General features: G+C 35.0%; 1 long non-coding RNA gene across 2 annotated transcripts in view; it reads left to right on the plus strand.

Moving 5' to 3' along the window:
- The first annotated feature begins 874 nt into the window (after window positions 1-874).
- Window positions 875-14,623, plus strand: part of LOC139774592 (uncharacterized) — a 208,368-nt gene continuing 194,619 nt past the window's right edge. For both annotated transcript variants that reach the window (XR_011718615.1, XR_011718614.1), the window contains exon 1: window positions 875-1,786. This is a non-coding gene — a long non-coding RNA (uncharacterized lncRNA). The remainder of the gene's footprint in view (window positions 1,787-14,623) is intronic.

Consider the following 14,623-nt stretch of genomic DNA (forward strand, 5'->3'; position numbering starts at 1 on the left):
TGTCGATGGATTAATTTGAATATCCGGAGTCTTCCGAGCACATTTGCGACTTCTGCAAAGAAAACGAGTAATGGCTGACAATATGAATGAATGCAATATTCTTGGCTATGTGCTAGGAAATACGGAATATTATTTATTCTTTACGAAATTAAATGTAAAGTAGTCATCTCCTATATATCTCTCGCGTATCGCGTTTTCTTTATTATTAAACCCAATAAAGTAACATTGTACTAAATGATCAGAATATTCACACTGTTGTCCGTGTATTAACTTTTCATGCATATAACTTTTTGTTATATACATATATAAAACTATACATAATTGGATTATTGTTAGGCGAATTAGATATGTGGCGCAAAATTGAAATACGATAGTGTACGACAAATTATACGTCAGTTTTAATAACAATCAAATATACTTATCACGTGAAGAAAGACTTTTCAATGTCTTGTACAATGTACATATAATTTGTACAATTCGGGAATAAACTTACTATAATACGAATCACCTCATTGGAATTTTAAATCGATCATTAGCATAGTCCGAGCATTGGCAAAGCCATATCGTTCAGCGTGGCGGTAATGACATACAGACAAGTAAGCGTCGTCTGTGATTATTGCCCTTCTCTCTCGATTTTTCTTATCATTCTTTTGCATTCAATACAGTACGTCATTAATACAAACCGATAACGAAGTTAAAACGAAAACGTTAAAGCGTCGCTTTCCTCGATGGTAGAGCTACGTGAAGAAGGAGAGAGAGAGAGAGACGAAACGAACAGAAGGAAAAAGATGTACGTATCGGACGTATTGCGAGACCATAGTGGAGGAAGAGAAGCACAGAAAGGGGGGGATAAACTTGCATCACACGCGTAGAAACGGAGACATGTATACGGTCGTGGCGCGATAACGTCGCGAAGCTCGCCTTAGTGCGGGCAATACAAACAGCCTATGTCCACCTTGTCCGCTTCTGGAGCATTTCCCCTTGTTCGTCCGCGTCGATGTTCCATCGTCAGTTTGCCTTTCCGTTTTTTCCCCCGTTAGATTTCGTGCGGCCTATTTCCGGTGCCGTCACGAGATAATCGCGATGTGTAGCGGTACGTGAGTGTGCATGCGGGAATTTGTGCGCGCAAATGTGCATGTGCAAGTGTACGTGCGACGGACGTGCATCGTCGACATGAAAGCTCGTTCTCGTGGAGTTTTCAGCGGCGATTACGTGCCCGGTAATTTTGTCGCAAGCTCGACGAGATCCGACCATGAATCGTGTCGCCGGCGAAAGCCGTCGATAAGCTCGATGTCGGTGTTAGTGTCGTATCATGCGTGCTGTTAACGAACCCGAAGGGCCGGTAGGTACGTCCTGATGAATGCACGGCCAATTGATCTCGGGACGACATAATGCTGCATTAGTGCCACGTCGAGCTAGTAACATGCTCCCGAGTTTTTTGCCTAGTTGCGGCTTATCGCGCGTTACGTGGGTGATTTCGAACAATCGGTCGACGCAGGAATCGTTTCGAGTGTTTCACAGAGTAGTCTTCAAGTAGCCTTCGTCTGTAATTTGCGCTATTTTTAACAGAGAGTTCTGTATGTGGGCGCGGGCACACGCGATATTTCCGTGTGTGATTCAAATGTCAGCGTAGATATGGCCGACGTCACCTGTTGCTGACAATTAACGAATCGCCTCGTGCTCCGATGACGGCTTTATGAAAAGCAAACAAGATCCTTGGAAACGAGCGATGCAACATGCATCGAGCCTACTTGTTGTCCCGACTTGCGTTTCTGTTGTCGCATTGGTGAGTTGTCATGGAAACTTGAGTTTGACAAGTAAACGATCTAACCGAGAAACAATCGGAATTGAAAATCTTGCGATAACTGATTATTATTTATTTTTTGAGCATTTCTGATAATCGCTCCTAGATACATTAGCCGTAAGGATAACAATAAATCTGAAAGAGCAGAAAATTTAATCCTTTTGTTTCCACAGTAGCCATATGGCTACGTATTATAAATTGTGAAATAAGATATTACTGCAATTTATATTTTCATATCTGTGAATATACTTATACTAGTTCCTTATAGTCTTATGTAGGTGGCTGTAAAGACTTAACATTTTTCAATAAAAAATTATTATATATATTACAGTTGCAATAAAAATAATACGTAAAAAAGTTTTTAAATGTTTTAAAAATATTTTTATAAATCGTTTATTTGTCATGCAATATACATAAAAATACAAATAAATATTTTGTTTGGTAGCTGTTTACATACGTATATAAATAGGCAAAGAAAAAATACTCGCAATATTCGTCCATCTCGCTATTGACACTTTAGGTTTCAAAGTGCAGTTGATGTGATAATGACAAATGAGTAAATGGCTTGCAGTAAATGGCTTTGCACACAAGCAGTCCAAATGTAAATTGTTATCTAATCTTTGGTATTACTACGCAATTCTTCACTCGTACGACTCATGCCGTCGTAGTTCTTATCATGAAGACTTATTTTAGTTTTTCATATTTGTAAACATTCTGCAACATATGATTTATTGCTTCAAAATTCGTAAATATATTTATTGAAATAATATTTTTTTTTACTATAATATGCAATTGCGATGTTTCTAATAAAGATAACACTATCATTTGATATCTAAGAGATTGATTCATTAAATATAGTTTTCAAATTTCGTGAGGTTATCGTTACTGTTTGATTCTCTCGATTTTTGATATGTTGAAGTCTTCTTTTACTATAGTGCAATAAAGTTTATCTCTTGGTGCAACATTGTTAGATTACCATTTCAGAGTTTCTAAGATTTAACAGTTATCATAAAATCAGTTTGACAGGCGTAACGGTGTGAACGGATTAATAAATTTTTGTCTCATTGATATTGTTTGTTTGATGTGTTTGTTACATTCTTTTTTTGTAAGGACCGCTCTCGCTAATTTCCTGACGAATACTGTTGGGCTGCGTTCGGATTCCCCACCCAAGTGCTAAAAATCCTATAGCATATGTTACGTGCAATATAGATTTTCAGCATTGGGGTGAGGAAACCGAACGCACCCTTGCCCTAAAAGCATAGCGGTTATATGAGCGATCCGGATTGTTTTTCTTCTTTCTCTCCTCTCTTTCTTTTTTTCTTTCTCTTTCTATTTCTCTCTGTCTCTCTCTAATTTCTATATATATTTCCCTCGATCGGATGCTCGCTTTTCCTCCTTCTCGTTCCTATCGAAGTTGTCCGATCGATAACTTTGACCAGCGTCTCGAAGTGACGAGTTTGAAATTGATTCACATTGGCAACCAAGGCGTCGGTGGTAGTTCCAAGGAAATGCAAATACGCCCTTGAACTCCGCATCAATAGAGGCCGGGCTTAGGCCACGTAAGCCTCGTTAGAATGGATGCCAGACGGACTTATAGTCTGGCTTACAATTACCCGACGTTTATGGGTCAAATACATGCCGTTTTATGTTATTATCTTTCGCCTACTGATCTCAATGTTGACGCTAAGTCGGTTAAAACTTCCTTTTAAGTTGGAAGCAAGTCCGTGATCGACGATGAAAAGGTTACGCTACGAAAGTTCGAAGGTAAAGACGGCCGTTCCCGAACTCGATCGAAAGTATATTCGACGTCGATATGGCTTCAGAATTTATTCGCACGTTAGAGACTTGCATCGGATTACAAACGTGCCGCAGATATGATCGATGCATCTCTGACGGCTATAAAGCATTCGACATTATTATCGAGCGTGCGCCAGATTTCATTGTAATGACACACGCGAGCGCTATCTTTTTCAATGTCGTCAATGGAAATCGGTTGACGATGACGACCGGAGAATATCGTCGCTGTCGGATAGATACTAGATACGGCAGAGCGCGTCAGTAAAACGATCGATCGACGTTTATAGCCCGAATACACGTCGTTTCTCGTTATTAGTTATGACAGGCGATCTCGATGCCGGGCGAGTTTGCACATAATTCTGCATCATACGTCGCACGCGGGTCGAATTTATCGGATGTAACGAACCTTCCGTCAACGGCACCGAACACACGGCGAGAACGGCGCGGCAAGCCCCACCGCGGAAAAAGGCTCTCCGCGTTTACTGCCCACCTAAAACCGGAGTGGTAAACCGGACGATAGCCAAGTAGGACACGTTTTATTTCGCCCCGGAGTAGTTTTCTTTGTAGCTGCAAATGTAAATGGAAGCAGATGGCAAGAGTGTCTCTTGCGCGTTAATAAGAAACGACCGCGGTGGCCTTAAGTATCTACCGCGTGACATGGCAAAAATGGCGGCACGTGTGTGCGTAAGTTGTAAATTTAAAGTGGAAACAAGTTTAAGAGTTTGTTTTATAAACTTACGTTAATTTGTACCGTAGTTCGACTGATTTCTGATATCTTTTTAGAACTAGCGATACAAAAAGTACGAAAATGAGTAAATAATAGTGAATGTGTGATAAAATTGAGAAAAAATCAGTTGAAATACTATAGATGCACACATTTAGGTATAAAATCAAGTTCTAAAGTTGACTTAAAGTCTCTTTATTAAAATTACATAATTAATGTATTAAATGCTGGACGATTGTTATAAAGAAAAATTTCCATCTAAAAAATGTGGTAAACACAGCAATACCAATCTATAATATTCTACTTATTACTTCTATTTTCTATTTGTCAATTTTTTAGTCTGCCTCTTAACATTAGAACTACCGACGATTAACGTACACTTGTTTCTACAATTTATATTATACATATTCTTGAAAAAAGAGATTTAAGAGGAAGTAAATTAATCAATTTAATCATATTTACATAAGCAGCCAAAGTCACGGGAAATCTAAAAAAATATAGTGATATAAGTTTAATTCTTAATTAAAAATTACAAGCCAGTCAGTTTTGACCGCTTTGACAGCTCTAGCGTTAAATTCAGACATTTACATTCGCATTTATTCTTGAAGTCGTACATTAATAGTGTGTTTCATCACCGGAAGGACACGTTAGAACACCTCGTTTCTACTAACTAGTGAGACTTAGGACGAATACACACTATAAATCTAAAGTAACTATAAAGCCTCACGCTCCGCCACTGAGGGAGAGTTAAGTGAAGCCGTAAACCCATGAGCCCATGAATCCGTAATTCCATGGTCAGAGTTTATGGTTAGCTCCCACCATATTTACGGCTATCTCTTAAGTGTATTTGTGCAGATTAGAGGCACATAGTTGCCTTCATAAAGTACGTACGATTAACTACGCTTGGGGACTGATTCGTCCTAAAACTGACATTTGCTAGAGAACATCGACAGTCTACGTTATTTATTATGCTGGATAAATATAAATCTTATATACAAATTTATTCGGAAGTTCAAAAGTTCCAATTTTTATTTCAGTTCTTGACTTAACAGTATCAATATATATTAATAATAACTATTCTATAAAGAGAAGACATCCATGTAATAAAATTTAAAATAAATAATTTTATTCCTGGCATCTATAAATTTTCTTTTAAAGCTACAAATATATATGTTCTAAAATTAACAAGTAACAAAAAAAGTGGGTTTAAAAAAAACACGTTTAATTGTAACATTCAATTAATAATTTAATACAAAGTTATAAATTGTACGTTTTGGTTCTATTTTGAGTCAACTTTAGCAATGACTGATAATTTCACGCTCTCCGATGAGCATTAGATGAACATTTCAAGATTGAATGAACAAAGGCAGTGTAATTTTCATGAAAAAATAGTGAAATATTGTTTATATTCATAATCTGCAAAATAATCGAATCAGAAATTAAAATTGGACCAAAGAGAAGTGAAACCAACTCACCAAAACAAGTCCAGAGACCATGAGATTGACAAATTGAAGCTATAGTAAAGATTTCGATAAGCAAGATAATTCTTAAGCAGTGGATTGATACAATTGAGACAATGATACAATTAAAAAACGAACATGATTTTAAATGATACTTGATTCGTCTGACTGACAAACCTTGACTGTATGACATACGTTTGTTAATCAAGCATTCTAATTGGAAGTTAATTTTGGTTTGCTATAACGATACTATTTTATTGTCTCGTTTTCATTTGGCACAAATGCAGCAATATACATCCCTGGCCCTGATTTCGCAGATATCGTTGTTCTGAAGATCAGTTGCATATGCGTTTAATAATTATGGCGCTTGGCACTGGCCACTGGTATCCACCGTGCGGGAAGTTTAAAGCAACGACCGGCCGATAACATTCTGTCGGAACTATGTAATCTTATTTGAAGCCCGGCGCTCTAATTACCGCGGTTGCTACCTATGCCACGAAAATATGATTCGCCTACCATCTCGTGTTTCCATCTCCACGCCGCTTGTATACACCCGTCTAACTATTACTCTAATTATTTTTATCTACATCTATGTATTTCAAAGATCTCCTCGCCGAAATTTCTCGAGTCTAATAACAAGTTTCCAAATTAGAAATTCTATTTAGTACAAATTTCTTTTTAATGCTGTATTAATTACATACATCAGATTAGTGATTATATTTTAATACAGTAATTATTATTAATTAAATAGTATTATTAATTTTAATAATTTTACAAAATATTAGATTTTATTTTTATAAATAACATTAAAAATTAGTAGTTTGTTAGGATTACTGATTTTGCAGTTGCAATAATACAACATTACTATCGTATAATTGCTTATGAAAACCTTTTATTGTTATTTTATGATATTAATTTACTTTATATTACAAAAAATGTAGTAATATCTATCTAAAATAATTATATCTGTTTTACTTATATTTTATTTTACTTTGGTCCTTAATATATTTGAATTTATATATGAAGACAAGCTTTTATACGATATTAAAAGGTGCTTGCATGTATATTCCTGCTCATAAAATGAACCAAGTTTGAGCTAAAACAAAACTTTGAAACTTTCAAGCTTTCGAGAGAACAATATACACTGTATAGAGAAATATAGACAATATAGAAATTCAAACGTTGCCTTACCAACAGCTATTTTCATTCATATTGTGTTGCTAAGTTGCACGCGTTTATTTGCCACGTGCCTTGCTAATTCCAATAAAATAATACGTTCAATGAAGCAGTAGTACATAGCGTAAATACATATGTTCATTGCATTGTTTAATTGTGTATTATAATGTGGACACACGTGAATTATTCATATAACGAGCTTTATTTATATGCGCAGCAAAAAATTCACAAATGCATTTATCAAACTACGAATTCGACAAAACTGAAAAATAACTATAAATGGAGGAGAAAACGTCTTACCGTTGTTGTGTTTTAATATACATTTTATATTAACATTTTCTGTAAACAAGGCCGGTATGCAAAGCTTGTTTAGTAATACGAATTGGTACACGCCGCGTTATTTACCCGGGAGCAAGCATAGTATAATTATCGCAGTAATGTAGTGCGTTCGGGTAATGGCTCGCGCGATTTAATGGAATTACTATTATAACTTGGCGAGCTAGGTCCGTTACCCCTTCTATCAAGGAACGGGGACGAAATAGCAACCTCTCGAATAATTCGCGGGTACGCACTCAGCCGCGCGATATTGCTGCATTTCGACGAGATGCGACGTTCGCCGTACACATTGCAAGTCCGTAAATAACTTTCGGTTTGAGTGATGCGGGTGATATGTCGTGTTGCTTCGACGATTATCTTCCGGAATGCGGTAAGTCAAAGCGTGACGAACGTTATGAGAGCCGGAGACAAACGAGATGCTTGCTTACTTTTGGACGCGCTCCAAATCTTTGTTCGCGCGAATGTCTCAATTATTTTCGACTGTTGTCGCTATATCTATTTTGATAACGGCACAGATACAATTAACGTGCGATTCTGTATTAACTAACTTTCTTCCTCCGCCGATCAGAATAGGTATATAAATTAATAATAGCGACGTTGTTACGCCGACAATCAAATATAGGTGGAAATATATGTTAGCTCGTAACATATATATATGTGGGTGTATAACTAACATATGGATGTAATAGCTAACATATGCTTCCATCTATAATATTTGAATGTCGACGTAATAACGTCACTATTATTAATTTACATACTTCATGATATATGTATACAACGAGAAATTAATTGAAGAAAACTGATGAAAGAAATGATATATGTTTTCCAAGTGTCTGTGCCTATAAATTGTGTTTTATTACGTACGGCTCACTAATATAATATCTTTATTCTACTATACATATGTTATATTATATGTTATTTTATATTATAAGTTTCTAAAAGTTTCCGGCCAAAAGATATAAGAAAAACAACAAGATAAAATAATTATTTCTATTTTTTAATTACCGTTTATTTCAATACATTGTTTAGAACGATAAATTAATTTTTCTATATCACTAAAAAAATTTTCTGAATTTTTGTCTTATGACTTAACACTGCAAAAATCACGTCTTTATCATTAATAAATTCTTTCTACGTAAATCAGACTTTAATTTAAAAAATAGAAAATAATTAAAAGGAGTTAAAGAGCTGTAGAGCGAATAATGAAAAAGTGATCGTAGTGTTAAACCATTTTAAGAATAAAACTTCAGAATATAGAAAAAGTAATTTATTGTTCAAATGTATTATCAAATGTGGTATCAAAGAAATGTATTATAAAAGAAAGAGTAATTACATTAAAAATGAATTATATTAAAAATTATATTAAAATTATAGGGTAATTATGAAAATAGTTGCTTTATTTTATTACTTTTTTTATATCCTCAAGCTAAAAACTTTCAGACTTCTTTTATTATAATGAAATAGAATATATCTTAAGATGTCGAGACGATGTCTTTTAGGATCTATTCTTAATTGTTTAAGATATCAAAATGCATTAGTTTAAACGTAATTAATGCATTTTAATATTTTATTGAAGCTTGTCAAATCTGACATTTATTGTCCCATTGCCTAACGCGCGATACGTACCATCCGTTTCCAAGTAATCTTTCAGACCGAGAAGGATGTCAGTCCTCCTTATTTCCGCGCACTCGATTCTGTGGATCGATGAACGTGGAAATGGTACGGCAGGGAGGTGTGCGGGGGGTAGAGGGAGTTTCAATACGAGGATAGAAAATGGGCGCGTAATTAATTCAGTGGATACGAATCGATTCCGGCCGGTTCACTATACTCGGGGAATCGTCAAGATATGTAGGGGTTTCCGTGTCGCGGCGTTACATCGTGGAATTTCGTATCGTACCGGAAACTCCTTTTTCTAATTGCGGGAGACAATTTAATCGACCGAACCTCGTAACTTATGAATGACGTTCCTGCCGTCTGCTCCGTCTTACGGATGAAAGCCTACGGAAAATACGAGCCAATATATATATAATACGTAGAATTCTTAGCAGCGAGCAATCGCTTGTGCAGTTTTAAACACATAATTGGCTTTAGCAATTAAATACCATTCCATGTACTGGATCGGCCAGATACATTTTACGAAAGGTCAGCTCGCTTTTTGGTCAAGCTGTCTTTGATATCTTTTCTTTGTATCGTGATAATAGCATAGAAAAAAAGTATACGTTTTGTGAGAAACTCTAATCGTTCTTTTGGCGATGCTACATTTGTTACAACTGTGATTAAAGAGATCAGTGTTAGCATTTTTACTTAATTGACCTCTCGCGTGATTAATTTAATCATGGATAAATAAATATTAAAATTACATGGTTGCATTTAGTTATCTGACTAATTTAGCATTTGCATTGTCCAAAACTACATTAAACATATTTACAAACATTTCATCTTGTATTAATAAAATAATAAGTGTTACAGTAAAATAGTTAATAAAATAAATATACTTCAGATACTTACATAATGAAATTATATAATACATATTTAATATTTATTTAAGATGAAAATGTTTATTACCGAATTATTATATTTGCGTTTGTGTTATTTCTTCGTTATATAAAAATTGGAAATTTTATTGATTTTACAGAAAAGCCATCGTAGTTGAGATGGTAAATGAACACGGTTCGATCGATTGCGCAAGATACGATTGGGTACGCCTAATCCGGATATAAATACGAGATTATTCCAGTGATTAGCGTTTGGGTGTTAGTAACGCCAGGTGATTCGCTATATATGTATAGCCGCGCGCTCAACTTGCGTACATAATTAATGTCGCTCGAGCGCGAATACGTTCTCGTTCGCGCAGCATGATCAACTTGTTCATATCTGAGAATAATTTTGGTGCACTCCAAGGAGTAATGGACGAGGCTATGCTCCTACTTGACCTTATCAGGTCAAATTGCGACGGGTCAAATTTACTTGTACATTCTAGATTTTGTTCAACGAAAGCTTCCATATAGTACTCTGCGTTGTGTATCATAAAATTATCAGGAAACACAGAAGGAATTGTACAAAATTATCTCTAATTCTAATAATAGAATTACACTACTTCCAAGAAGTAATTTTAAATTAAAATAATAGGAATGCGGATTATACACACGATTATGTACAATTGAATGCATTAACCAACGTTTGCATTCCGCGATTAAATTTCTCTGTAATATTCAAGAAACGTATTTCTCCGCTTACACACACTTAATAATATAGCTCAACCATTTTATTTTATCGAAGAGCGGAAAAAAATCAGCGAATTTCCTCATGAGATCTCTTTACGAACGTAAGCGCATTGGGCAGCGTTAGTGCAGCATCCAATTATATAAAATGTAAATTATGCAGTATACAAATGTTGCAAGTTCACCTTCCTACGTTTCAATGACGGATTTATTTGAAGTACATTTCTTTTTTGATAAATATTTCTAGAGAGACCGTTAAGTGCAATAATTTCTCAATTTTTGATACAAAACATTAGATTCAAATTTAATGTAGAATTTATCGTAATTATAATCAATTAATGAATCAATTTTGGTGATTATAACAACAGGTAAGATTTGACGATAGCTACATATCACGGTGGCCCCGAACGCTTTAATTCACATGGCCAAATTGGCCGATAAGGCCGGCCTATTCGCGGAGTATACGATAAAGAAGTAGATTAACGATCCCGTTTCTTTATACGATGCCGGAGAGTTTTAGATGATTACAGGAAGCCCAGAACGTTGGGTAACGCCAAGGTTCAGCGATATCGTGAGTCACAGTAACGATAACTGCACGGATGCCTCGCCGCGCCGCGCCGGCACGACGAGAGCGCAGTATTGAATTGCAATCTTTAGAAATGGCGTCTCGATGCATCGCATCGGTGCGCGCCGGTGTAACAAGATTAGCGAGTTTCAAGCAGCCGAGCGCTACCATATTCTCTTTTCGGCCCTTCGGTGTAAATCCCGGATAAAAATCAAATCGAGCGTTTTACATTGTTCGCCATTCTATAAGAGCACTTGCCGCGCATTCCGCCCCGCGATCGCTTTACCATCCGCGATTTGAAAATCGGAATCGGATCAGATGTGAACAAGCATTTTGCATTCCAATTTATCAAAGTACCTCGTGACATCTCGCACCTTTCTGTTACCTGTTCGTGAACTTGAAAGTCAGACGTCTGAAACGCAGAACTTTTATATAATGCGTAATGTCGCATTCTTTGAAATCTTTTTATATATAATATCTGAGAATATATATAATAAAATATATATTTTCTACATATTATCTTTTATTTTAGTAATAAGAATGTAAATGTGTCATACTGCATTTTAGTTTCATTCGCGAATGGAAAAATTTTCAATAGATATTCTTGCTTTTATTAGATCAGATCTCTAATCATTCTTCGATCAGATCGGATTCTCTATATATCATCAATATGAAAGTATATACCTATAAGGAATTGGATTGAAATTGCACAATTCTTCAATTTATGGTAAAGTAATTCCTGAGCTGACAAAAAATTGGCGGAAAGAGGTCGCGGTATTAATATTCCTGGAAAAATGCGATTGGTACGATTTAATCTCGACGAGAAACTAGAACGAAGACCATATCGATCTTATGAAATCGATGCGCATACGTTATGCATTGACGTTGACACGCCGTGTCAATCCATTTGGTAAGCACTTTGATATGTCACGATAGGTTGTTATTGATTATTAAGCTCTCTGACCATATGTTCTCTATTTGTTATGTACTCTATATTTTTATATTTTTATGTAACTAACATTCGAACTGTGATACGTGGAAGCTATCATAAAAGAGAAAGAAATGATACGGCAATAATAATATTCTTACGGTAGTAATGATATTAAATGTATCAATAATCAGTGATTAGTAATAAAAGTAGGAAAAGCCTTAACATTAAACGATAATTACTGTTCGTTAATAGGAAACATACGTGACGGGGGTTAATCCGCACAAGAGTAATGAGAAATTGTTTAATGATTTGTTACCCATGTAAATCGTGCCCTGCATAGTAATTCAGAATGCGATCGCGAACGTAACACGATGTCCACGAATGCGCACAACACGTACAACTCCGTAGGCTCGCTTTGTAATTAGTTTAGACAGAGGTGTTGCGGTCGCGGAGATCGCGTGACGCGTTGCTTGTACGTTTTAATTGCTAGGGTGGTTCCAGCATTTAGGCAAGTCTTGATAAGTAGGCGGGTCGAAAGGGCGGACGCGATAACGAACGGCTGGGGTCCGTTTAGGGTGAGACACTCTCGCTTCAGATATTTCAGCAAGTATTGATGCACATCAGACTCGTCGAAGACGCTCATCATCAATGGGCACGTTCAGCAGAACAAATCGCTTAGTATAAGTAATCGAACGTGATTAACTCTTATTTTTAGAACCAACAAATCAACGTAGACTGTTGATAAAACGACAACTCAGCAGTTGTTTTGCTGAACGCGGCCAATGTATGAAGTTTACGCAATCGACTTATCGATCAATACTTACATGAGTGAATTGACTCAGGTTGCCGTAATAATGGCGTTAATTGTAGTTAATATCAACTTTTTACCTCGCACACAAGTTGTAAAAATCAAAAATATATCCTTCTTATGAGAAGATAATTATTTTTCTGATGTAATTCAAATATGATACAAATTTATTATATTACTAAATATTGTCCCATTAAATTTTGGTCAAGCATAAAATTAATAATAATTGCTAATGTCACACAGGGGAAAAGAGTAATTTTACATTTGCGATTATATAATATAATAATGATTTCAATCACTTCTCAATTTCCAATTTGGCTTTGTTTTATAATTATTTTACTTACGACAAATAACATTAAATTTCAAGTTGATTGTATGATTATGGAATCGTCATCCATTTTGAGACTTAATCCATAATTTACTATGATATTTAGCATACTTACAGTGATGAGTAACGCTTACACAAGTTTTATTATTTGCGCGTCGCACGAGTAGGTATAGGCAGCGAGGAAAAATTTATTTTCGTACCTTTCGAGTGACACTACTGACGGTATTGCTCCAGGCTGGATTCCGCCACCTGATTGGCGTTTTTAATTTTCCATTCATCCGGGCGTAGTAGAGCCCGCGGGGCACCCGACGTTTTACGTGCAAATCCCACAGTGCACCCGCACGAGTTGCTCCGATTGCGTAGGTACGCGCTTAATAAAATCGTGGGAAAAATCGTCCACGTTGCAAGTACGCCCTGTCTCATTCGGATGGACGTCACCGGAAGGCATGTAATTTATTCGACGTTCATACACGAGAAAGTACATATCAAAATATAATTCTAGTATGAAGCGCACACGAATAAGATGCTACTTTTTTTTACTTTAATATAAGGTTATTGAATATCAATCATCTATACGAAATAAAACGTATGTGCCTATGAAAAATTGAAAAATAAAGGATATTTACGCATCATGCAAGCATTCCCCAAAAAAGAGGATTTAAAGTGGCAAGTATAATATAATAAAAAATTGTATAAATCATAAATTATATTTGGATAAAAGTTTAGAATGTTACAATTACTTCAACAGTATATAACTTTATTGATTAATGAATACGTGTAAACGATAATTAATTCGATTAACTTCATGTGAATATCCGTCCTGCAAAATGAGCAAAATTTACACAACTTGTTTTACGCAATGTAGATATTTTCTTTGTTTTTTGAAAATATTATGGAATAAACTGGCGAAATTTAAAATAAAGTTAAATTTGATTTACGACACAATTTTAGTAAAAAGTTATTTTCATAAAATGCAGTTTCTTATAGTTACTGCAGTAATATTATTTTATGATCATAGTTTATAAATAATAATAACACATAAAATATAACAAAGCATCTGATATTTTATTAAATGCATAATTTATAAAGGATGGATAATATTATTTAAACTGGTAGTTTATAAGTGATAGACATGGATTTTATTAAACTGAGTATTTAATATTTGGTATTCCCGTTACGGAAATTGGCATCAGCAAATGCAAGTTTAATATATTAATGTAATATCGATTTACATGTATATTTTTAAACGTGATTATTATAATATTTATGACATAATAAAATATAACACTATCTTTAATTGTAATATTATTTTCATTAAATATAACTATTTTACTTTGCTTTATAATATTATCAGTATTGTTAACAATAAAAAATTTTCTTTATTGTTAGTATAAGATGCATTTTTTTACCATATTAATATTATTAATTTAATAAAACAAACAAACTATCTTAAACACCCCTCACAATTTTGTT

The sequence above is a fragment of the Temnothorax nylanderi genome, unplaced genomic scaffold (assembly GCF_030848795.1).
Source record: "Temnothorax nylanderi isolate EJ_2023f unplaced genomic scaffold, tnyl_v1.0 TNYL_tig0083_pilon, whole genome shotgun sequence".
Classification (NCBI taxonomy): domain Eukaryota; kingdom Metazoa; phylum Arthropoda; class Insecta; order Hymenoptera; family Formicidae; genus Temnothorax; species Temnothorax nylanderi.